Here is a 24,953-nt window from a genome sequence, read left to right on the forward strand (position 1 = left end):
CAACATCTAAAACTAAGATCATGGCATCTGGTCCCATCACTTCATGGCAAATAGTTGGGGAAACAATGGAAACAGTGAGCGACTTTATTTTTGGGGCTCCAAAATCACTGCACATGGTGACTGCAGCTGTGAAATTAAAAAGATGAAAGATGCTTGCTCCTTGGAAGAAAAGCGATGACAAACTTAGCATATTAAAAAGCAGAGACATTACTTTTCTGACAAAGGTCCATCTAGTCAAAGCTATGACTTTTCCAGTAGTCATGTATGGATGTGAGAGTTGGACCATAAAGAAAGCTGAGCGCCAAAGAATTGATGCTTTTGAACTGTGGTGCTGGAGAAGACTCTTGAGAGCCTCTTGGACAACAAGGAGATCAAACCAGTCAATCCTAAAGGAAATCAGCCTTGAATATTCATTGGAAGGACTGATGCTGAACCTGAAGCTCCAATACTTTGGCCACGTGATACGAAGAGCTGACTCATTGAAAAAGACCCTGATGCTGGGAAAGACTGAAGGCAGGAGGAGAAGTGGGCAACAGAAGGTGAGATGGTTGGATGGCATCACAGACTCAATGGACCTGAGTTTGAGCAAACTCCAGGAGATGGTGAAGGACAGGGAAGCCTGGCATGCTGCAGTCCATGGGGTCACAAAGAGTTGGACATGACTGAGCAACTGAACAGCATTACTAATGCTTTCTCCACTACTGTCTTAAGGTCAGTCAACAAAATAATAATTTAAGCACTGTTGGTAGCATTTTCCAGTTTCCATGGTGTAAATTCTCCCACCATGGCCAGTTTAAAAAATACCAGCATGACATCACTAAGTGCAGAGTTGGGAGGTGTGCATCAGGGCACCGTTACAGAGCATGTCAGCCACGCAGCTGTGGGAGGTACTGGTGACCTCAGCGGAACCAAAAGCAAATGTAACTAAGTGAGTTGATTCTGAGTACTTACTACCTTTGTTTTAAATATAATTTGTCTATTGATAAGTTTATATAACATGTAATTAACTGTGAAGTTTTAATAACACAGGAATATTTCCCAGGGACGGGGGAGCCTGGTGGGCTGCCGTCTATGGGGTCGCACAGAGTCGGACACGACTGAAGCGACTTAGCAGCAGCATTTTCCTTCTCTCTGAGTCAATCATGTTTTTTGGTTCTAGAGTGAATATTATATTTGAAACCACACTATTGCCAATGTGGTTTATTCATTTTCTAGTGTTTAGAGTCAATGTATTGATAAAGCAAGGAAGATTCTTTTAGTTAGCTAACAGAAATATTTTAAACCATGATGATGTGAAAACAATGATATAAGAAACAGAAATAAGGGAAGGAGGAAAGAAAGACTAGCTAAGCTAGTGTCCTCGTCTTGCAGAGCAGCAAACAGCCTTAATGTAGTTCACAGAAAAGTGAATATACCGTTCAGTCAGAAAGGAAATTATAGAGGGAATTATAAAAATGCAACGAACAAAGCTGGAAAGGCAACATTTAGAGGAATAAAATAAAAATATAATTACAAATCAGGAAGGCATATAGGAGAGGGAAAAAATAGCGTAAGCATGCTGATTTTCTTATTTTTCAAGTCTGCAGGTCTAAAGTTACAGTCTAAAATTAATCCTAAAGGAAAAGTATTAAAGTCGTAATGGTAACCATCAGAAGATCGAAAAGCAATTGCTTTTCGTCATTATTTGGGCAAAGGGGAGAACGATCATAGACAAAGGGAAACTACTTTTCATGTTCTTATAAACGGAATTTTACTTCCATGTGTAGGTAAAAATTACAGAAAAACAAAAATATAAGTACTGTTAAAAGCAGTGGCTCAGATGGTAAAGAATCTGCCTGCAGTGCAGGAGACCCAGGTTCCGTCTCCTGGAGAAGGGAATGGCAACCCACTCCAATATTCTTGCCTGGGAAATCTCATGGACAGAGAAGCCTGGCAGGCTCCAGACCATGGGATTGCAAAGAGTCAGATTCGACTAAATGACTTTCACCTTCACTTTGCACCGTTAAAAAAAAAAAGCAACTTCTGGCCTGGCCTACACATTTTGAGGTAATCCCTTTTATAGTATAGTTTGCTTTCGACCACATATGCAAACATCCCGAAAGGCCTGAAGTCATATTTAATCCCTCTTTCCAGTCTCCATGGGCTCCGCCTTTGCTCGCCAGCCAGGGGGATTCTCCTTACACGGGGGAGCGGCCACACATGTTCACAACTTTCTGCACATTGCACTTAGCCATGTGATGCGTTCTTATAAATTATTCTTCATGACCCTAAACTTGTGTGCATGGAAAGGAAAGTCCAGGGTGGTTAGACTCCTTACTCAGAGCCCTACGTTTTGGCGGCTTGTTACGGCAAGTTCCTGTTTTGGTCATCTCGCCTCCCCTCCAGGAAACACTGTGCTCCCCCGACTAAGAAGTCCATGCCTAAGGCTCCCACCTTAGAGAACCTCACGGCTCCCAGTACCTCCAGCAGGGGGCAGTATACAGCCTGGAGGAGGGGGGCGGATTCCCAGAAATTTAGGGGCAGGGCGGGGCGGGGAAGGAACCCCCCCGCCCTCGTTAGTCCCTTGAGGTCCCTCGAACTGTTCTCTGTAGTCACCCCAAGCAGGGCCCTAGTGGGAAGGGGAGGGTGCCCTGACCTGCCAGCTTTACACAGTGACGCACATTTAATTCCCATCAACACACAATCCCTATGACATTGCTTTAATTGTCTTCATTCAGATGAGGGAACAGTCTCAGCGCAGATAAGGAAGGAGCCTGCGATAGCGTCTTCCCCACGCGCTCCCAGCACGGTGTGGCTGGTCCTGGACCCGTCCCTTCCTCGGGCAGGCCTCGTGGCCCTGGGAACGACGCTCTGGGAGCGGGGTGGGGGTGGGGGAGAGCAGAGGTCCGTGTGAGCGCAGAGCCTCGGGGGAAATGTGGCCGCCCTGCTCCTGCCGGTGTGTGGCGCTCACGTTGATCTCTTGCGCAAGGTCTTGTTCTGCGGGGCATGTCCGGGAGCTGCGCCTGAGCGGCCCCACAGGGGCCGCAGACCACCTGGCAAGGTGGCTGCTGAAGCGTGCAGCCAGCCACACCTGCAGTACCCGTGCCCGCCTCTTCCACTGCAACCGAAAGTTCCTATCCGGAGCGGGCTGTGCCAAAGCAGACGGGCCCCCAGGAAGGCTGTGGAAGCATGGGGGTCTGCGCCTCGTGACAGAGGACACAGGACCCCAGGACTGGCCCTGGGACGTGATAAAGCTGCTTCCCTTCCTTTACATCATCTCATCAATCTTGGCGGGAGCTAGGAGGGAGGCTCCTCCACAGAGAGGCATCCGACCTTGACAGACAGAGTTCACACCTCCAAGAACGGAAGCTCGCTCACTCTGCCCTTTCTGCTCCACCGCCCTGCCTCTCAGTGATGTTCTTGGGGAAGGGTGGGGAGGTGCTGCTAACCTCACCCAGCCCTTCCGAACCCACCAGCCTCAGCCTCCCAGGCCTTGGGCTCTCGCTCCCTCCAGAGTCAGACATGGCAGCGTGTCGCTCAGCATCTCCTCCAGCTCAAGGAGAAAACATGCTTGGCTGTCTTGGAAGGGACTGGCTGCAGATGACCACTTTGGGGTGTGAGCACCTGGCTGGGGTGCAGGCAGCAGGACTCACAGATGAGACAGCCTCCCCTGCACCCCTCCCCCCACCCAGCCTCCAATGCATTGTAGCTGGGCAGCAGGTTTGCCCAGTGTGAGATGGGTGGGCATTTCCCCACCAGTGATTGTCCTGACCAGGGGCCTGACCCACTGGCCCACAGGGACCTAATCACAGTCACTTCCCAGGTCCCATCTGGGCCACATTTGGTTGGTCCAGGTGTTCACTGATCCAAACAGAGATAGGGAGTAGAGAGCATCTCTGTGAGGCTGGACCTCATGTGAGGAGGACCTGGGGCTGTGTTCTGCTGTGCGTGCTGTGAGCCAGGGAGGGAGCCAGCCAGTCCCTCATGTGGAAAGATGTGCAGGGTGAGGAGTAGAGAACAGCACCTCTTGCTCACCAGGACCAAGCCAGCCACTCGCTTTCCGTGCCCCCCACCAAAAACCTACCCAGTAAGTTGTGTAGAAGAAGCACCAAGAGTCCAGGTAGCTGGGTGGGGATGGGGGGTCCAGGGTGTTGAGGACACATCTCCCATCCAGACCGTTCCTAAGGCTTCACTAAGGAGAGTGGAGCAAAGTCTTATCTCTGGAAACTGTCTCTGCGTTCTCTGCTCCAGCCTCCCTCCAAGATGTCAAAGCCCCCATGCCCAGGCACCACCGCCCGCCAGCCCCTCATTTAGCGCTTGCCCATGGAGTCAGTCCTGGTTCTCAGCCTGGCCTCTGAGGGTGCATATCAGAGCCTCGGACGCCCCTTCTCTGTCTCATCTTACTGCTCACCACCCAGGAGAGCTGAGCATGGTTCCATCCAGGACTTCCCCTCCTGCACATCCCAGAACCCTTCCTCAGGGTGTCTCCCCCTTCCTGCCTGTCTGCTTCTTGGGGAAGGGGGGGTCTCCAGTGCCATCTCCCAGCAGTCTCTGTCCTCTCCGTGCCAGGGGAGGTGTTTCTGACTACTTGGATGTGCTTGGAACTTTATTCTCAGGTTACCTAGATACTCTCCTAGGAGCATTAGAGTTTTAGCTTTTCCTTTTTAAGTTTTATTTAGTTATTTTTTTGATTGTGGTCCATTTTTCAAGTCTTCATTGAATTTGTTACAATATTACTTCAGTTTTATTGTTTGGTTTTTTGGTCACGAGACATGTGGTATCTTAGCTCCCCAACCAGGGATCAAACCCACGCCCCCCTGCATTGGAAGGCAAGGTCTCAGTCAGTGGACCACTGGGGACGTCTGGAGCCCTTTCATTTCATCTAAGAAACACCTTGATTTTTTTTCCTATGAGGGATGAGGTAGGAATGAGACGGATTTATTTTTGTCGTGGAGAGTCATGTTGTTTCTGTACTATTTCTCAAAAAAGTTTCTCATGAATCTCTTCAAAAAACAGTATTTCACTTTCCTTATTGCCAGAAGCTACAGTCTACTCCAATTTCAAGTCTGGTTCTTCCTGATGTTCTCACTCTGGTCCCATGAGATCTCCCTGAAAGTCAAGAATCTTTAGGGAGGGCCTGATTTCTATTACTGGCACATTAATGGTGTGAGGGCATAAAGTCACTCAGAATTAAACTGAAGTTTCAGCCATCTATTCCTACTTCCCCAAAATAAAACCGTTTTGGTGTGACAGATGTGTGGCTATGCACAGTGGCTGAGATCTGTATGGTGTATATGCGATATCTGTAAATTCCCTAAAGACAGGCTGGATCTTATCACCCCAACAGCTTGCACAGTGTCAGTCATACGGTGGTGCTGAGGAGACAGAGGTGGAATAAATGGAAGTGTCAACTATGAGAGGCCTTAACCAATGCCTTACAGAAGCTCACATCCACAGTGATGCAGTATCTTCTCATCCACCAGAGATAAGTAAGCTTACATTTGCAGCAACATGAATGGAACTAGAGATGATCATACTAAATGAAATAAGTTAGAAAGAGAAGGATAAATACCAAGTGACATCACTTGTTTGTGGAATCTAAAATCTGACGCAAATGAACCTACACGAAGCAGAAACAGACTCACAGAGAGAACAGAATTGTGGTTCCAAGAAGGAAGGCAAGTGGGGCGGGAATGGATTGAGAGTTTGGGATTAGCGGATCCAAGCTATTATATGTAGAATGGGTAAACATAAGATTCTACTGGATATCACAGGGAACCATATTCAATATCCTATGATAAACCATAGTGGAAAAAAATTTTTAATGTATATATGTGTAACTGAATCATTTTGCTGTACAGCAGAAATTAACACAAACTTGTAAATCAACTATACATCAATAAAAAAAATTTTTGTAAGAAAGATAAGTAAGTTTAGGCTAAAAGTTGTTCTCGGTTTGAAGGCTCCTTGGGGAAGGCATTGCTACCTATCACTTGTGCCTGTAGAACTTAATCTAGTTTAGGACTTAATCCTGGCAAATTGTTATGCTGATTGAAGCGCGTTGAATAGCCTGCATTTAACTGAATCGTATCTTACAATTTTTCTTTATCTTTTTGACGGGCTCCTTTTGAGTATTATGCCAGAACTACCTTTGCAGAAAGGATTTATAGATTCCAACCTCCAGCTGTTTTGGGAAATTAGAAGATTATTTGCCCATTTGTAGTCTTCCAATCCTCTCTCCCTTCCCCATGTCTCCCCATGTCAGCAGCAGCAGCTAGCATTGTTCCCATGGGCTCCTGGTGTCCCATGGAGGCATTTTCCAGTTGCTCCAGGACTCATACCCTTCATCTCTGAGGAAACACCCTCTTTTTTCTGGAGTTCATCATAGTCCTCGTGGGGAATGTGGAAATATTACTAGCTCCAAGAAAGTGGCTTTCTCTCCAGGTTTTTAAAAAAATACCCCCCTCCTGTGTAAACAGTCTTCCTTCCTCTTGATCCTAATTTGGTGTAAAAAATACATTGTAATAATGAAATGGCAGAGAATTTATGATGAATTAAGTGAAAAAAGACCAAATAGGCTATGAAGTAAAATTTATGACATAATTTTAAATTTATTAAGAAAAAATTAAGATCAAAGAAATACACTTTGGCCAACATGGAAAAATGTTAAGCTGTTCTCAACATGGCTAGCGCTTAGCTGTTTAGGGTACTTACAGTATTAATTTTTATTTTATTCTCTATTTCTTATACTTTTTTGCATCATGTATAAAATTGACTTATTTTTTAAAAGTCAGAAAAATATTAATTTTTTTGTACTTTGTTCAGCATATAGATCATAATGTCTTTGAAAAGAGTATGACAGAGACTGATAGCCTACCAAAATGCATTCTTCCTTAACGGTAGGTTAAGGCTGACATACTACTGGACTGCCCACTTGAACAACTATTATAAATTTGCTTCATTCAAGATTGCTTTATCCATCTCTGTTTCTCTAGGATCTAGCTGGGATCTGGCTCAGAATAGATGCTCAGTGTGAGTTTGTTGATTAGAACTGCACTGTGACTTTCTTGACATCTTCATCACAAAGTTATAAATACCACAATTTTTTTTTTATTACTTAGAGTTTTAAATAAAGTAGTATTTCATGTAAAATGTGAAAACCTCACAACAGCTTGTTTCCATTCATCCCATCTTTTGTGCAATTGTTGTCATCTATGTTTCACCTACAATTTACACGAACTGGAGGTGGTATAAATTCCAAAGTACCGTGTTGCACTTTTTGATTTAAACAGTTATAGACTTTTGAAGAAGTTAAAACAAGAAAAAGTACACAGTTTATATTTGCTCACATATTAGCCATTAATAGTGCTCTTCTTTCCTTTCTGTAAATTCATGTTTCCATCTGGTCTTTAGCCTCAACAACTTCCTTTAGAATTTCTTGTAGTGCAAATCTTTTGGAGATGAATGGTTTCAGATGTCATAGATCTGGAAATAACTTTATTTCATCCTCATTTCTTTTAAGGATAATTGGGTTAACAATTTTTTCCCTCTGGTATACAAGAGATAGCTATCCATTGTTTCATGACTTCCATTGTTTCTGATAAAACATATGCCTAATATTGTTTTTGTTCCCCAATGTGTGATTTCTTTTCTCTGATTGTTAAGATAATTTCTTTTTATTTCTGATTTTCAGGAACTATCCATTTTGTTCTTCTTGGAGTTTGCTAAGCTTATTATATCTGCAAGTTGCTGTTTTTCAACAAACTGAAATTTTCAAACATTTTTCTTCAAATTTTTTTTCGGTTCTGTTCTCTCTCTTCTTTCTCTCTGGGACTCGCATATATTATACCATTTGATATTGTCCCAAAGACAACTGGGTGTGTGTTTATTTTTCTTTAATCGTTCTTTCTCTCTGTTCAGATTGTTTGCTCAAATATTTGTTCAGATAGTCATGTTCAAATAATTTCGGTTCATCAGTCTTCAATCTCTTTAACTTTTCTTTTTTTAAATTTGCACTCACGGATCTACTCTTGGGCTATTAGTAAAATATTCATTTCAGATACATTTTTCACTTCCAGAATTTACATCCAAATATTCTTATTTTACCTTCCATCTACTTCCTGAAATATCCCACCTTTCAATTATTATGTCCAACTTTTAAGTCACTGAATATATTTGCAACGGCTGCTTTACAGTCCTTATGTGATAATTCCAACATCTGATTCATCTTGGGGTCTGTTTCTGCTGACGGTTGTTTCTCTTCTTACAGGTCACGTTTTTCTGATCTTTCAGATCTCTGCTAGTTTCAGTCGTTTCTGGACAGTGTGGATGCCACACGCAAGGATGCTACACTGCTTCCCTCCTTTAAAGAATGGTGAGTTTTTCCCTGGTTGACAGTTGAATAACTGGAACATCCTTTTGGTTCTGCCAGACTTGCTTTTATTCTCTGTTAGTGCTCTTTTAGGCTTCCCTGACAGCTCAGTTGGTAAAGATCTGCCTGCAATGCAGGAGACCCCAGTTCAATTTCTGGGTCAGGAAGACCCGCTGGAGAAGGGACAGGCTACCCACTCCAGTATTCTTGGGCTTCTCTTGTGGCTCAGCTGGTAAAGAATCCACCTGCAACGTGGGAGACCTGGGTTCAACCCCTCGGTTGGGAAGATCCCCTAGAGAAGGGAAAGGCGACCTCCTCCAGTATTCTGGCCTGGAGAATTCCATAGTCCATGGGGTCACAAACAGTCGGACACGACTGAGTGACTCTCACTTTCACCTTTCTTTTCAGTGCTCTTTTGTTTCAGGTAAGAACCTGTTCTAGTTCATGACTCCTACTCTAGGCTCTAGTTCTTAGTTTTCAGATTTGGCTTTTCTGGAGTATAAGATGAAATCCCAAGATGCTCAGGGAGGTCTTGCCGCTCTGGATGGTATGGAACTCCAGTGTTGCCAGCGGTGCCCAATCTCTGCCATCTCAGTGCTCAGCCTTGGAGCAGGCGATCCCTTCTTGTTTTTTGGAGTCTCACTCCATGCATGTATAAACAACCCTTGGTCGAGGACATCCACAATGAATTCCCATAAAACACACTCTTCTCAAGCCCCTGCTCTGAAAATTCTAGCTTCTTGAGAAACCGGGAACTCTCTGACTTACATCTTTTTAGTTCAAGGATACTGCTGCCTCTGGGGCTTCACCTCCCTGTACCATGGCAGAAAAGCACTCGTAAGAAGAAAGCCAGCGCAACAGGCTCACCTTTTACATTTTTCTTATTTCAAGGATTAGTCTTAAGATGCCTGCTAGTCAATGCCTGAAAACAATTGTCTCATATATTTGCCTATTTTAGAGTAGCCTTCAATGGGAGGTTATCTCTTGTCATAACTGGGAGCAGAATATCCTTCCTATTTTTAGATATTTTTTAAAAACTACAGAATCTCACATTTCCTCTCAACAAAAGTACATATTTACATGTATGTACATGTTCAGTTCATGGTTGTCCTGGCAGCTTCAGTGTCTAACTAAGCATGGGCAACTCTCTCAGTAGTAATAATAACTCATATTTGTACAACCATTTTTATTTACTTACTTGTTTTTGGCTATGTGGCATGTGGGATCTTAGTTCCCCAACTAGGGATTGAACTTACACCCCCTTCATTTTAAGTGTGGAGTCTTAAGCACTGGACCAACAGGGAAGTCTCCAGTACAGCCACATTCAGCATTAAAAAATCCTCTTACAGATATTACTTCATTTGTTCTGTATATTGCATTGATTCCATTTCACAAATAAGAACCACACTTAAAGATATTAATTCCTTTTGGGTAGCAATGAGAATTTCAACCCAGATTTTTTACCCAGAAGCCTAGATTCTACTTATCATTTTGGTCAACAAAAGCAGATATCTCTCTAGGAAAGGGTCTTGCACCAGATGCTGAAAAAATTAACACCTTTCTTCATAATGGTGCACACTATAGCACAATGGCTCTTGTATATAGTATAACCATGGATCTTAATTGGTTGCTAAAAAAAACTGGAGGCCATTCTGGCTTGACAAGATGATACTTGAGCTGCTCCACACACCTCGTGCATGTCTCAGGCTCATCTGTGATGCCCCCTCCTATCTACAACCCTTGCCATCTTCATTCGAGCTTCCTCTCTGCTCATGAATGGTGGAATGGGAAATGAGAACTTGGGCAGAGATGGTGGTACCTATGACTCCTGTTGGGGAATGGGCACGAGGTCAACATGGGCATGTGACTAGAACTTAAGCTGGACAAGTCTCCTAGTTTGGTTACTGCTGCTGCTGCTAAGTCGCTTCAGTTGTGTCCGACTCTGTGCGACCCCATAGACGGCAGCCCACCAGGCTCCCCCGTCCCTGGGATTCTCCAGGCAAGAACACTGGAGTGGGTTGCCATTTCCTTCTCCAATGCATCAAAGTGAAAAGTGAAAGTGAAGTCACTCAGTTGTGTCCGACCCTCAGTGACCCCATGGACTGCAGCCCACCAGGCTCCTCCGTCCATGGGATTTTCCAGGCAAGAGTACTGGAGTGGGGTGCCATTGCCTTCTCCGAGTTTGGTTACTATCTACTGTCAATTCTTTACTGGCAAGAGTTGAGATATTACTACAAATGTTTTCATTCTTTTAACCCATCTCAGAGCCTTTTTGCCTCCCATAAAAGATGATGTTGCCTCACTAATAGTTAGTCATAAATGGTCAGTTCGTTGTGAACTAGGATCAGGTGATGAGTAGCTTTAAGGATCAGGCATTCATGCTAACCACTGCTTTTGCCCATGTGGCTCAGAGAGACATTGTGTTTGAACGGACATACTGGCTGGTCCTACATGGATGATGCTATGGAGAGATGATATGGGATGATTCAACATAATAATCCAAAAGGGATAAGAGTCTTGATGCTGAATCCTAGAGAATGTTATTCTACTACTTAAGCTTTTCTTTCATCATCGCTTTAACGTCACTCACTGTAGGTCATCTGAGGACTCCCTTGATGGGTGGTCCAAGTTAGTCCTGAGGATGGAGGAGGAGGGAATCCAAGTAAGAAGCTCCTTCTGGGCCTTAGGGAGGAAGATTATGAATTCATGCAATATCCACAGATGTATTCTAAACACACTTCTAATTAAATTCACCTAAACACTATTATTTGGAGAAAGAAATGGCAACCCACTCCAGTATTCTTGCCTGGAGAATCCTCCCAGGCTCCTCTGTCCAAGGGATCGCAAAGACTCGGGCATGGCTGAGCGACTAAGCACGAAACGCCACTATTATCTTTCTTTTCCCAGAGGCTCAGAGAGGAGAAGTGGTGCCAAGCGAAGGAGGGGGTCCAGCCCCGCAGCGCAGGGCTGGATGAGCTCTGCGTCTGCTTTTACTAGCTTTCTCTTTTCGCCCTTGGCCCCACCCAGCACTGCTCACCATACTGCCCCAAGTGGCCTTTCTGCAGGGCCCAAGTCACCAGTCAGAACTCAGGCAACTCTGCTGATGGCTGGGAAGTGGGCAGAGTCAGGCATCTGCCGACTCTCCACTTCTGCTTTCTCCAGGAAATGAGCAGAAACCCTGTGATTCATAGTGAAACACAGTTAAAGACTGAAGATTCTGAGCTGGATCCTCTTCCCCTAAGCCTGAGGGGGAGGTATGGGGGCGCCCATGCCATCTGACATCTGCAGGCCCTGACGGATACACTCCAGGTAGGTAATCCTGTCCTCGGCCGTGCCAGGCTGGCCTAGAAGTGGGCACGTGCGTCCTGTCTTCCAGGTCAAGCCGACGGGCTGCCTCCTGGAAAGCTGAGCCTGGGCGTGCGTGTGACCACACTGCCTGATTGGAGTTTGTGGATGTGGGAGAGGGGCTAAGCTGAGGAGCAGGAAGTGTGTGTAGGACAGGCGGCACATCTGCTTCGGGCTCCTCCGATGTCTGAGTCCACTGGGGTGCCCCACTGTTGGGATGTCTTACTGTTGGGGCCTCTGTCACTGTTGGGCTTTGCTGAGCCGGGCCGGGCTCCAGCATTGTTCCTCACCCTCCCACCTCAGGTCAAGCCCTTTCTCAGGGTTCTGCTAAGGAACATGACCTGCCACACCTAGGAGAGGCTGGATATGGGCCTGTGTGGGCCAAATGTGGAGTGAGAGGGCTGGCCATGAGATTCCTCTGTTCACCTGCTGTGTGGGCCTCTGAAAGATGCTGAACAGTGGGGGTCACTTCAGACTGGTCACCGAGAGAGATGGTTCCTACCTGGCCCTGTGGTTACTCCTAGGGGTAACCATGATAAGTAGGTGCCCCTTGGGGCTGTCCTTCCCTTACCTGATTTACCACATTAAAACCTTAGAAACATCAGTATTTTTGACTCATCAGGACCATGGGGGTTCAAGAATTAACTCTAATCTTCCCACCTAAAATTGCATCTTATAGAACACATAACCACTCCTTTGTCCCAACCTCTCTGAACCATGAGGAGTTACCTTGGTAACTAAGAAGTTCACGTGTTACCTTTTCCATAAAGTTTCAACTTTAACATGATTTTCTGCATAGTCGTCCATTTAATTGGTCAACAAATATTTATGGAGAGCCACTTCCTGCCAGGCCGTGCTCAAGATGGCTAGGTCAGTGGTCAGGGGTGGGGGGTGTTGGTGCTGCGGGCTCCAGCGGGTTGGAGAGCAGAGGGTAGGGAGTCGGGGTCAGGAAGCCCAGGAAGGCACGTGTCTTCTAAGTGGAGGCCTGAAGGCAGGGAAGGCCTGAGCCAAGTGTATTTCTGAGCTGTGTTCTTGGCAGGGGGACCTGAGAAGGTCAAGGTGCAGAGGAAGACTGGTCGAGGCCCGAGTGGCAGATGAGGGTAAGGAATACGCCACGTGACCTGGCCAGAGAGGGCTGGGGTAGGGTCAGGTCAAGGAGGGCCTTCCTGCCCAGTGTGAGGACCTGGGCGGTAGTCCCCCAGACTTGGAAAGTCATGAAATAGTGAGCAGATAGGGAAATTCAGAGGACATATACAGGCTATGAGGAATGAAGACGGCCCTGTGCGTCGTCACCTCGGTTTGTTTCAAAGAGCACCAGCGTCTGTGAAGCCCTCTGTGTGCCCAGCCTTCTCTGTCTCTTCAGAGAAAACCGTTGCTCTCAATTTTGAGCTTATAGTTCTTTTGCTTTTCCTTTCAATTCGACCTTGTATATTTAAAGTGCAAAATATGTTATTTGCTTTCTCATGGATTTGAACTTTATCAATAGTAATTAAATATCCTTTTAAGTTTGCTAATTTCATCAAAATTATGTGTCTGAATAATATTTGAATAGTGAAGAGTGATATTTCTTCATATCATTGAATGTGTCTCTAATGCATTCACGTTTGTTGCTGGATGTGCTAAGTCGCTTCAGCTGTGTCTGACTCTTTGTGACCCCATGGACTGCAGCCTGCCAGGCTCCTCTGTCCATGGGATTCTCCAGGCAAGGAGACTGGAGTGGTTTTCTACGTCCTCCTCCAGGGGATCTTCCCGACCCCAGGGGTCAAACCTGCGACTCAGGTCTCTTGCCCTGGCAGGTGGGTTCCTTTACCACTAGCACCACCTGGGAAGCTCCCTTATTGCTGGATAATATTCTGTTACTCACGAATATACCTCAGTATACTCTCCCAATATACTGCCAGTGGGTGCTTGGGATACTCCTAGGGTTTGTTTTTTCTTCCCGTTGTAAGTTGCTCAGTGCTGTCAGCGCAGTAAGTACTGCTGGGAGTCTCCTTTGTGCATATATCCTGCGGTGCACGCACAAGAATTCTCTAGGGTACGTATCCTAGAAGTGGCGTTGGTGGGTTGTAGGGTATATAAATCTTCAGCCTTATTGGATAATAGTGAAATCTCTTTCAAGTCAATTGTAACACTACCCACCCATCAGCAATATGTAAAAGTTTCTCTTCCTTTACATCCTCATCAACATTTGATCTCGTTGGAGTTTTATACCGATTCCGAGCAAATGAAAAGCCTTCTGTGTTTTAAATTTGCATTTTCTGAAATACTAAGTTTGGTCATCTGTTTATGTCCTCCTTGCCCATTCTAAATTCTTTTTCCTGTTCAAATCTTTTTCTCTATGGGGTCATCTGTCTTTTATCTTATTGGTCTTCTCTAATGCCGTACATATTCTAATGTTAATTCTTTGTTATTCATGTATATTGTAAGTACTTCTCTCTTGTTTGTGCCTTGTCTCCTTATGTTATTTGTGATTTCTATTAATGATTGAACTTCTTAGTTTCAAACAAGCTTAATTTACCATAATGTTCTTTTATGAGATATACGTGTATATTATCTAAGAGATTCTCTCCAGTGTAAAGTCATAAAATTACTCTCTTTTAAATTTAAAAAATATTTTTTCCATTCATATTTAGTCTTTAGTCCTACTTAGAAATGATCATTCTGTAGGGTGTGAGGTGGTGGGCAATGCTTTACTTTACACAGTGCTTTCCATACGCATAACCAAGAGTGTTAGCTCCAAAATCAGAAAGGCCATTCTTTAGTCACTGATCTATCACAACTCTGTTGTAAATCAAGTTGGCATGTGTAGTGGGTCTGATCTTGGGCTCTCTCTGTCTATTTGTTTTTCTACACTTTGCCAACACTAAATAATATTATTAACTAGAAGCTTATAATAAGTTTTCTTATCTGGAAAGTGTCTCCTCATTTTTTCTTATTCTTTCCTTCTATCTTGACATATTGTTTCCTTCTTTATTAATATGAATTTTAGAAACAGCTTCTCAGTTTCAACAAAAAAGTTCTGTTCAGATTTATTAGAAATATAATTTAAAGAGAAGTTATGTCTTTATGAAAATGACTCTGCTAATTCATGAATATGGTTAGTCTCTTTTATAAAATTAGTGCATACTTTGCCTAGATTTATTCCTAATTGGTTTGATTTTTATATTATTGCCTTTGTCTTCAAAAATATGTTTTTTTGACTCTTGCTGATACATGCTGCCTTAAAGAAAAACCACCTTCTGTGAGTAACAAAGGAAGAAGAAATATTATCAGTTAAGAGGCTGTTGTTATAACCCAGGCTGGAGGTAACAATGGTTTGCCCCAAAGTGATAGTAACAGAGACAATGAGTAGCAGTGATGCTGAAGCTGAAACTCCAGTACTTTGGCCACCTCATGCGAAGAGTTGACTCGTCGGAAAAGACTCTGATCCTGGGAGGGATCGGGGGCAGGAGGAGAAGGGGACGACAGAGGATGAGAGGCCTGGATGGCATCACTGACTCGATGGACGTGAGTCTGCGTGAACTCTGGGAGTTGGTGATAGACAGGGAGGGCTGGTGTGCTGTGATTCATGGGGTCGCAGAGAGTCGGACATGACTGAGCAACTGAACTGAACTGAACTAAGAGTGGTGAGAGTCTGGATATTTTTTGAGAGAAATTTGACAATGTTGCAAGTGTTGGGTGTAGGAGAGAGAAATTAAAGATGAGTCTAGAGCAATAGAGAGAACTGAATTGTCAAGGAACATATTTGTGAGGTGGTGATTATTCCAGAATATCAATTTGAACATATAAAGATGGAGATGCCTATTAGACATCAAGTGGAGGAATGAACTCTTGGCACCCTCTCCCTCAAGTGGCCTTTTGGTAGAAAAGCAAGGCCACGTGGCCACTTGGGAGAGGGGTTGTTGTTACATCAAACACACAGACATTGGAGTTTAGTGCAGAGAAAGATTTATTCATCAAGGAGGCGCTGACTCAGAAGATAGGAGTTCTAGACTTGTTTCAAATTCATCTTGCTAGCTGGCTGGGGCTGGAGAAGGCAATGGCACCCCACTCCAGTACTCTTGCCTGGAAAATCCCATGGACGGAGGAGCCTGGTGGGCTGCAGTCCGTGGGGTCGCTAGGAGTCAGACACGACTGAGTGACTTCTCTTTCACTTTTCACTTTCATGCATTGGAGAAGGAAATGGCAACCCACTCCAGTGTTCTTGCCTGGAGAATCCCAGGGACGGGGGAGCCTGGGGGGCTGCCGTCTCTGGGGTCACACAGAGTCGGACACGACTGACGTGACTTAGCAGTAGCAGCAGCTGGCTGGGGCACAAGGTTTTAAAGGCAAAAAAAGGTCAAAGGGAGAGGGTAGTAGGCTATGTGTTCAGCTCATGAACCTTCTTCTGATTGGCTGGCGGTGAGGTAACGGGTGATGTTCTGAACATCTCAGTCATCAGCTTTCTAGTTCCAGCCAGTCTGGGGTCTACATGCCCAGCATGTGGTTACCATCCTTCACCTGGGTGGATGGGGGTTCCTTAGTTTCTACAGAGCAACTCAAAGAGATGCATCAGACTGTTATCTATTTCTCTGCGGGGGAGCTTGGCATCCTGTGACTCTTCCTAATCATTAACTGTGTGAGTCTGCTTTTTGGAACACGCAGAAGCCTTAGGAGACTAAAGTCTTTTTTTCTTGCTATAAAGAAGAAATGAGGGACATGGCGGGTCTTCTTTACGCATGAGGGCCCTGTAGGGTCCTGCTTAGTTTCAATTCCCCTTTTCATTTGTTACTCTTCAGTCCTGAGGGGAACAGGTGCTGAACAAAATCTGTTTTGTTTTCTTTCAAATAAAGTTTTGGATAAAGGGGTTAATGGTAAATTCATCAGAGGAACTGGATTTTAAGGGGACTGAGCTTCAGGAGGGGAGATATTTTGTGCAGGAGAGGAAGGGGGAAGATGAGCACCTCGGGGGTCCTTGAGCCTCACTGTAGAGCTCACATCCATTTTATTTACAACTAAGGCCTTACTTTGGTTGTCTCCCTCCAAGGGCCCTGCAAACTATCAAAATGCCCCTGCATTTTACGTGGGAAATGGTGTCTCTCGGTAACATTTCTAAGCCCTTCATATACCTGTTAAACACTTAAGTCTCAAAGTCCACACCTATGTTATCCAATATGATAGCCCGCAGTCATCGCTGAAAAGTGGCCAGTCTAAGCTGAGATGTGCTGTAAGTTATAAAATGCACCTTGGATTTCAAAGATATTAAAAACAAACAACAAAAGAAATATAGACTATCTTTACTTGAAAATATTGATAACATTGAAATGATAATACTTTGGATATATTGCCTTAAATAAAATATATTTTAAAATATATTTAAATAAAGACAGTTAATGAATTTAACCTATTTATTTTTACTTTCTAAATGTGGTTGCCCCTAATTTAAAATTACACATGTGGCTTGAATTTGTGGTTGGTTTTATATTTCTGCTGGGAAGCACCCTTCAGAGAAATGATACTTCTTGTTTCATGGCTAAGACTTTCATGAGGAGAATGGTTCAAGAAGGATGGGAAATTAGAAAAGTGAAAAGTTCCTCATCTAGATAATTCCAAGGAGAAAGTATGGAGGATAAGAAGAATGGATTTCGTACTTACAATAAGCCAGACATTGGGTAGGACACTGGTATTTGCAGTTTCATTTGATCCCCACAGTGAGATCAGTTTCATCACTCCCATTTTACAGATGAGAAAATGGAGGCTCAGAGAGGTAAAGTCCTTTACCCTCAGGCATTAAATCCCTTGATTGGAATTTGAACCTAGTTCCACCAGATGTTAAAGTCTGTGTGCTTTGCATTCAGTTCAGTTCAGTTCAGTCGCTCAGTTGTGTCTGACTCTTTGCCACCCCATGAATCGCAGCACGCCAGGCCTCCCTGTCCATCACAAACTCCCGGAGTTCACTCAGACTCACGTCCATCGTGTCAGTGATGCCATCCAGGCATCTCATCCTCTGTCGTCCCCTTCTCCTCCTGCCCCCAATCCCTCCCAGCATCAGAGTCTTTTCCAATGAGTCAGCTCTTCGCATGAGGTGGCCAAAGTATTGGAGTTTCAGCTTGAGTATCATTCCTTCCAAAGAAATCCCAGGGCTGATCTCCTTTAGAATGGACTGGTTGGATCTCCTTGCAGTCCAAGGGACTCTCAAGGGTCCTCTCCAACACCACAGTTCAAAAGCATCAATTCTTCGGCACTCAGCCGTCTTCACAGTCCAACTCTCACATCCATACATGACCACAGGAAAAACCATAGCCTTGACTAGACGGACCTTTGTTGGCAAAGTAATGTCTCTGCTTTTGAATATGCTATCTAGGTTGGTCATAACTTTCCTTCCAAGGAGTAAGCGTCTTTTAATTTCATGGCTACAGTCACCATCTGCAGTGATTTTGGAGCCCCCCAAAATAAAGTCTGACACTGTTTCCACTGTTGCCCCATCTATTTCCCATGAAGTGATGGGACCGGATGCCATGATCTTAATTTTCTGAATGTTGAGCTTTAAGCCAACTTTTTCACTCTCCACTTTCACTTTCATCAAGAGGCTAATTTATTAACTACCACTAAAAAGCTGATGGAACACTTCTAGAAAGATGTAGTCAGTGTGTGGCAGAAGTGTGAAAACTGCTCTTCTCTCTTGGACAATGGCTAATCCTTCTTTTGAAAATTCATCTTCATAGATAATTTACAGCAGACAAAAAGATTGTGAGGGGATCTTTCCTCTCAGCCCTGCCCATAGCAACAGTGGAGATGCCCTGAGCATCCTGTTTATAGAGAGTAAAAGAATCAGTTATGGGGAATCGACCAAGAATCCTTCTCCATTATTAAATCTCATAATTTAAGGAGAAGGGCAACATAGAATATATTTATGGTATGATGACAGGCACTTACTGCATTAAGACTTTGTACATCAATTACAAGTAACATATGCTTGGATGTGAAAAGTAGTATACAAAAAAAGGGCAGGAAACATTTGTTGATTTTTGTATTTTCAATAATAAGAATATAGCCCAAGTAGCACCCCAAGGCACCCCAGTCCAGTACTCTTGCCTGGAAAATCCCTTGAATAGAGGAGCCTGGTGGGCTGCAGTCCATGGGGTCGCGAAGAGTCGGACACGACTGAGAGACTTCACTTTCACTTTTCACTGTCATGCATTGGAGAAGGAAATGGCAACCCACTCCAGTGTTCTTGCCTGAAGAATCCCAGGGACGGGGGAGCCTGGTGGGCTGCCGTCTATGGGGTCGCACAGAGCCGGACCCAACTGAAGCGACTTAGCAGTAGCAGCAGCACGTCAATGTCAGTTTTTTAAAAGGATATGCACAAAATACAATAAAAAGCGATGTACTGTCAAAGACGAAAAACAGAAACACACACATTTAGAAACTGTTATAGGATGGTCAGAGTATGTCAGAAGTTAATAATGTTGAAACGCTACAGTGAGCGCACAGGGTTTTCCCCGGATCTCTGAGCGTGGACCAGATGAAGTTGAGAGTGGCCCAGGGGCAGAAACCAGGTGGTCCCGGGGGCGGGAGTAGTAGGGAGGGGGCAGCTGGGAGACAAGGCAGGGCCTTGTCTTGTGTATTAAAGGCAGGGCCTAATAACATGCTGCGTCCTTTAGAAGCTGGTGGAAGGCAGTGATGGGAGAGGGCGCAGCAGCCCATGTTGGGGAGGATGGAGCCACGCAGCTCCTCCGCAGGTGCCCAAGCGCGGGGCGTCCTGCGCAGGCGCAGCAGCTGTGCGCGCTGCTGCCACTGCCTTTGGGTAGAGCGAAGGGGGAAAAAAGAACCAAGACAGTGAAGGTGGGCAAATATCCAGACGTTCAGAAGAAACTTAAAAAATCGGAACACAGAGTCTGTTATTTTACTTCAGTTTTTCCTTGCATGCACCTGTCTCCCGGAAGCATTCCATTATATAAGTGACGTATTTACCACATCACGGGACCTGAAATGGGTCCAAGGTTCCGTCTTGCGCCTGGGGCGAGAGTGGTAGGGCAGTTACTCTGAGTGATTCTACTGCGTCCCCTTGTGGGAAGGGACCCCTCTCCCAAAGCCTGGCTACAATACCATCTCCATCCCCAGAAAAATGTCTTTCCTCACACGATTTAAAATGTCTGAATAGTATCATTTTTGATGGGTGTATTTAAAACCACCCCAACATGAACTAAATAATTGTGGCATTTTATATGGATAAAAATTTAAAATTGAGGAAATGCATGAATGAGTAGGAGAAAGCGTGTTCATGAATAAGGTCAACACAAGGAGAAAAGTGCAGCAGTTCTAGGCAAAAGGTCCTGAGTGAGAATGATGGGTCTGGGAATTACAAAACGTGGACTTTTACGCTGTCTGACTCCACAGGGCATGCCTGCTCACAGTGACCTGCTGTGACAAGGCTCACAGTGACAAGGCTCACAGAGCCTTGCTTCCTTTGTCACAGATGCATTGGCCAAAGGTGCACGAGTGTGTTTCTGGGCTCTCTAGCGTGTCACATTTATCTATATTTCTGTTCCTGTGCCAGCACCTTCCTGTTTGCTTCCCAGGCGGCACGGTGGTAAAGAATTCACCTGCCAATGCAGGAGACGCAAGACATGTGGGTTCGGTCCAGAGTTGGGAAGGTCCTCTGAAGTAGGAAATGGCAACCCACTCCAGTATTCTTGTCTGGAAAATGCCATGGACAGAGGAGCCTGACGGGCTACGGTCCATGGGGCTGCGAAGAGTTGGACGTGACTCAGCCCTGGGATTTCTTTGGAGGGACTGATGCTGAAGCCGAAACTCCAGTACTGTGGCCACCTCATGCGAAGAGCTGACTCATTGGAAAAGACTCTGATGCTGGGAGGGATTGGGGGCAGAAGGAGAAGGGGACGACAGAGGATGAGATGGCTGGATGGCATCACTGACTCGATGGACGTGAGTCTGAGTGAACTCCGGGAGTTTGTGATGGACAGGGAGGCCTGGCGTGCTGCGATTCATGGGGTCGCAAAGAGTCGGACACGACTGAGCGACTGAACTGAACTGAAAGTGAGTTAGCGCACACACACGCATTGAATCTGTAGATTGCCTTGGGTACTATAGTCATTTTTACAATATTGATACTTCCAATCCAAGAACATGGTATATATCTTTCCATCTGTTTGTGTAATCCTTGGAAGAATTTCTTTATTAAATTAATTCCATGAGAATTAAGAGATGCTTAATTTCTTACAAGTCAGGAATGCATACCTCCAGGTATGTTTGAAAGTTTAATGAGCTATTTTTGTATTTATTTTCTGACCAAATAATACTTGACATTTAATAAGCTAAACAGGCCGATTGTATGAGCTAACCAATCCTGGAACTCTTTCATCTCTTTCACCTGAACAAGTGGCCTGAGAAGAATAAGGATGCCGCAAAGTCCCCAGAGATGTCACTCCCCCAGGGAGTCCAGAGGGTGAGGAACGGGATGGGGGCAGCTCAGGATCAGGAGGCCTTTGTGCCCCAGCCTCTGCCCACACTCTCCACCCTACTCCTACCCTGCATCTCCCACAGTGGCACAAACCACCACGTTTCAGCCTCACGTCTCTCGTCTCTCGTCCCTTTGTGTGTCCTTCCCAGGAACAATTCTCTCCAGCCTGTCGCAGTCTTGCTCCTCCTTCCCTTATGCTCCCTCTCCCAAGACTCTGTTTCTGTGAACGCTCTCTTCTCCCACCTTCACCAATACTAGCTCCTTCCCTCTGCGCCTTAGTGCTGATTCCTGCTCCAAAGGTGCATTTCAGACACTGTATTGTAGCCTCCTTCTCCTGCCTCCCGTTCCCCACAGGCTCTGAGCGTGTGGGGAGCTCGTCTTCCCCACCGGCTTGGGGGAGGGGCATCCAGAAGCTGGTCTCTGTGCCGTCTGTGATGCTCCCTGCTGAGAGCCCCACAGGCCCCACGACACTGCGTGGGTGAGGCAGGTCCATGTCCCCCTTACCCCATCCCTGCCCCTGTGACCCGGCCTTGAAGCCTACACATCCCTGACACACGGGCTGCCTGGAGTGTCCACCTGCTTTGCCTCAGATCCACCTTCTTACCCCCCCGTGCCCATCCCGGGTATAGTCCATCCCGAGACGCCCTTCCAGACCACCACAGCCCTCTCTGGGCTGGGCCATGAGCCTCTTCTGTGCCCCAGAGCCAGGCAGCTCCCTGCCCAGCACCTACCCTGCTGTGTCTGCTTCCCCAGTGCGTCCTGGATTGGGAGGTGGGCCAGGGTGTGGGCCAGGGGTGATTCTGCTTCTTGTATGTTTAACAAACAACCCACCATGCAGAGAAAGCTGAGTAGAGCCGCAGCTCTGGTGGCTAGCCGGGGGTGTGGCTAGTCGGGGGGTGAGTATTAGCACCGGGTGTGCTGCTGGTGTCAGTCCAGGAGTGACTGGTCAGCTGGTGCCCACCTTGTGCCAGGGCTAATGAACCCTGGAAACTGTGGCTCCCAGACAGCAGCTCTACCCTGGGGAGATGGCAAAACCAGAGGGTCCTCTTCTGGGCCTGCTCACCTGCAATGTGAGGGGGCCAGATGGCAGTGTGGTGCTAAACTTTCTGTGCCCAAGGGTCAGTGGCAACTTTGCAAGACCAGCCAGAGCACCCCTGCAGTGTTGGCAGTAAGAGTGTCCAGCTAGTACCTGAGGTGCCCCTGAGGTCTGCTTTTAACACTCTTAGCTACTGTGTCAAGCCAAGCTAGAGTGATGAAAGGAGGTGAGGACTTGGGAGTAAGAAGAGTCTGCATTTGACTTTGATTCTAACACTTATTAGCAGTTTGATTTCAGATAAGTTACCTGTTTTTCTCAGAGTCTTGCCCTCCCTACCTGTATAATGGACATAATAATAATTCCTTTACAAATTTTCTAAAATTAGGGAACTCTGATGGCCTGTTAGATGCTCATTCAGTTACGGCCATTCTTACTTAGGCAGCATCTCCTTACGTTCCAGTGGAGGTCAAGCTGCAGATAAACTCCCTCACTAAAGAGGCTCCAGTTACAGGAACTGGGCTGCTTGTTCACCAGCCCACATCTTTGTGTTGACCATGATTACTCAGTCACAGCTAAGCATTGATGGTATGGCCAGGGGAACTGCTCCCTGGCCATTTTTGGCGATGTGGAAGTCAGTACACATACTGAGATATAAAACTGGGTCCCTTCCCCAGCAAACTGTGAGTTCCTATATTTTATTGCTGTTGCAAAAACCACAGAGGTGTGCGCTGGCCAGGAGTGCACAGAGTGGAATCAAAAAAAGGAAGTGTTGAGAGCCATGGGAGGTGTTGCCCCACTTGCCTGATTCCTGCCAATCAAGTCCCCATCTTAGTCTTCAGGGGAATTCTTGAACTTCTGGAAATAACCTGAGTGGCCTCCTTCTCTTCTTGAGTCATATGACGCAGGAGATAGGGTCCATGGCTCTGCTGTTTCCCACCTGCTGGTACTCTTCACCCTTGGCTGATGTAGGAGGTAGGGACTCTTGCTAACTGGACAGGGTGGGGGCCACACCAAGGTGATCGCTAGTCCTTGCTGTGAGATCATCTTTTCTCTTGTCTTTCCCTGTTCCAAGCCTGGCTTATGCCAGCTAGGAATAACCATTCTAGATTCACCTTACTGTGTTCTCCCTTTCTAGACATTTAAGATCTATTATTTGGAACTCCATATCTGTGTCAGCCACTAGAACTCGGCTGAAGCATGATTTTCCCATCATGCCTGATTCAGCCCTCTTCTGTCTGGAGACTCGTCTGTTGCTCTCATGGAGCTTGGGGAGCCCAGGGTCCTGGTCAGGCTCTTTAGTCTGGTTTGTGCACATCAGATTGGGATGCTGGTGAAACCCTCTTTGAGTAGCAGCCTCAGTAGGAGGAGCAGGTGAGGGGTCTAAACCCTTAGCCTCTAGCTTCTCTATTGGTGCTCCTTCTACCTCCATATTTATTATTTTGGGCTCTAAAATCACTGCAGATGGTGAGTGCAGTCATGAAATTAAAAGATGCTTGCTTCTTGGAAGAAAAGTTATGACCAATCTAGATAGCATATTAAAAAGTAGAGGCATTACTTTGCCAACAAAGGTCCCTCTCAGTTCAGTTCAGTTCAGTCGCTCAGTCACGTCCAACTCTTTGTGACCCCATGGACCGCAGCATGCCAGGGCTCCCTGTCTGTCACCAACTCGCAGAGTTTACCCAAACTCATGTACATTGAGTCGGTGATGCCATCCAACCATCTCATCCTCTGTCATCCCCTTCTCCTCCTGTCTTCAGTCTTTCCCAGCATCAGGGTCTTTTCAAATGAATCAGCTCTTCACATCAGGTGGCCAAAATATTGGAGTTTCAGCTTCAACATCAGTCCTTCCAGTGAACACTCAGGAGTGACCTCCTTTAGGATGGGCTGGTTGTATCTCCTTGCAGTCCAAGGAACCCTCAAGAGCCTTCTCCAAAATCACAGTTCGAAAGCATCAATTCTTCAGTGCTCAGCTTTCTGTATAGTCCAACTCTCACATCCATACATGACCACTGGAAAAACCATAGCCTTGACTAGACGGACCTTTGTTGGCAAAGTAATGTCTCTGCTTTTGAATATATTGTCTAGGTTTGTCATAACTGTCCTTCCAAGGAGTAAGCGTCTTTAATTCATGGCTGCAGTCACCATCTGCAGTGATTTTGGAGCCCAGAAAAATAAAGTCAGCCACTGTTTCCCCTGTTTGCCCATCTATTTGCCATGAAGTGATGGGACCAGATGCCATGATCTTAGTCTTCTGAATGTTGAGCTTTAAGCCAACTATTTCACTCTCCTCTTTCACTTTCATCAAGGGGCTCCTTAGTTCTTCTTCACTTTCTGCCATAAGAGTGGTGTCATCTGCATATCTGAGGTTATTGATATTTCTTCCAACAATCTTGATTTCAGCTTGTGCTTCCTCCAGTCCAGCATTTCTCATGATGTACTCTGCATATAAGTTAAATAAGCAGGGTAACAATATAGAGCCTTGACATACTCCTTTTCCTATTTGGAATCAGTCTGTTGTTCCACGTCCAGTTCTAACTGTTGCTTCCTGACCTGCATACAGATCTCTCAAGAGGCAGGTCTGGCGGTCTGGTATTCCCATCTCTTTCAGAATTTTTGACAGTTTATTGTGATCCACACATTCAAAGGCTTTGGCATAGTCAATAAAGCAGAAATAGATGTTTTCTGGAACTCTCTTGCTTTTTTGATGATCCAGCTGATGTTGGCAATTTGATCTCTGGTTCCTCTGACTTTTCTAAAAC

The 24,953-nt window shown here is 45.5% G+C and overlaps 1 protein-coding gene across 3 annotated transcripts in view; it reads left to right on the top strand.

The window, feature by feature from the left end:
- Positions 1–11,423: 11,423 nt before the first annotated feature.
- Positions 11,424–24,953, top strand: part of WDFY4 (WDFY family member 4) — a 252,064-nt gene continuing 238,534 nt past the window's right edge. For 2 of the 3 annotated variants that reach the window (XM_010854420.1, XM_010854422.1), the window contains exon 1: positions 11,424–11,659. The gene's annotated coding sequence lies outside the window, so the exon portion shown is untranslated. The other variant, XM_010854421.1, reaches the window with a different exon arrangement.

This window comes from Bison bison, unplaced genomic scaffold (assembly GCF_000754665.1).
Source record: "Bison bison bison isolate TAMUID 2011002044 unplaced genomic scaffold, Bison_UMD1.0 scf7180017864341, whole genome shotgun sequence".
NCBI classification, from domain to species: Eukaryota; Metazoa; Chordata; class Mammalia; order Artiodactyla; family Bovidae; genus Bison; species Bison bison.